Below are 1,594 nucleotides of genomic sequence, written 5' to 3' on the forward strand. Positions count from 1 at the left end.
TTTTGTTTGCTTGTTTGTTTTTATTTTATTTTTACATTCCTGTGTAGACTGTGTGCATCTAATAGTTTTGTTGTGAGGGCTGTTCTCAGTATGGATGGTTGCCATGTCTTTCTTCAGTGTGTGTTGTCTGTTATCCCTTTGACTGGGGGTGTGGTTGATGTGGTGATTAAAGCCTGCCCTGATTGTTGTTGAGTGGGGCCTCCTTTTTTGTTCTGTGCTTGTCACAGCCTTGACAGGGGCGAGTCTGCTTCCCTGTTGCTGGAATAGAGGATTCTAGGCCCACTTCTGAGCTGTGGTGTGTGGTAGGCAGGGTTGGAGGGCTTCAGCTGGGAAGAACAGTTGCTGGGTGCACCTTTGCAGGAGATGCCTACTGGGAAGTGCCCTCTGTGGTGGTGTTGTCTGTCAATTTTTATGCAGGCTTACAAAGTACTTTTTGTTAATGCTGCCTTTGTCTCCACCTTAGCTGCAGGCATGTCAGCCACCTGCTCTGTTGTCCCCCAGGTTCTGGGCCCCAGGAACCACCAGCCCAGATCCACCAATGTCAGGTGCTAGGAGCCCACTGGAGTAAGTATGTAGTCACACACCTGAATCTGTGGTGCACCAGTGTCAGCAAAGACCCCAGCCCCATCTCCACACAGCAGTGATGGCTGTGACAATGTCACCCCTCTCCTCATGAGAACACACCAACAATGGAGCCAATCAGAGAAAATGGCTCTGATGTGTCTGTGTTGCACCTCTCCCTCCCATGCTCACCTGCAGTGGTGCTTTTTATGGGGTCCCTGGCTGTTCTGTTCTGCACACACCCACAGCCAGAGCTCACACCACCCTCTAGTACCCTGAGGCTGCTTCTGTGAACTGGGCCCCAGCCTTCTCCCTGGGCTCATCATTAATCTCCAGCAGCCAGTCCCAGTGTGTCCCTGCTGGCTCGCATCTAGGTCTGGGGATCACAGGACCTCTCCATGCCAGTTTCTCTAACTTCTGTCTGCCAAGCAGCTGTCACTTTCTCCTCTGAACCTCGGAAGCTCCACTTCTGTCCTTGCTGACCTCCCAGCTGGGGAAGGGGTGTCCGAGCATGAGGGTTCCTTTCTTGCTTTGCTGCTTCCGCCCTGCAGGACTGATCCTGTACTGATTTTCTTTTTCTTTTTCTTTTTCTTTTACCAGATTTTGTGAGAATCCTCCTGTGCTTTGAAGTGAGAGGCACTCTGCCAGAGTTCAGTAGGTGTTCTGCGGTATACCATGGGTTTTTAGGTGTAATTCTTGGTGTATTTGTGGGAGAGGGCATGCTGTGAGTCTCTCTAGTCTGCCATCTTGGCACCTCACCCTAAATATTTTTGTATTTGTCTTTTGGTATGTGTGTTTGTGATGGTTAATTGTACGGGTCAACTTGTTTGGGCTGCCGGGTGCCCAGATACTGGTCAAACATAATTAAATGTGGGTTTGTGAAGGTGTCTTTGGATGACACACGCTTTGAACTGGCAGACTATGCAGAGCGAATTGCCCTTCCTGCTGTGGATGACCCTCATCTCATCAGTTTCAGGTCTGAATAGAATTAAAAAGCTGAGCCTTCTTTGAGTAAGAGAGAACTTTTCCTGTC

The sequence above is a fragment of the Camelus bactrianus genome, chromosome 34 (genome assembly GCF_048773025.1).
Source record: "Camelus bactrianus isolate YW-2024 breed Bactrian camel chromosome 34, ASM4877302v1, whole genome shotgun sequence".
Lineage (NCBI taxonomy): Eukaryota > Metazoa > Chordata > Mammalia > Artiodactyla > Camelidae > Camelus > Camelus bactrianus.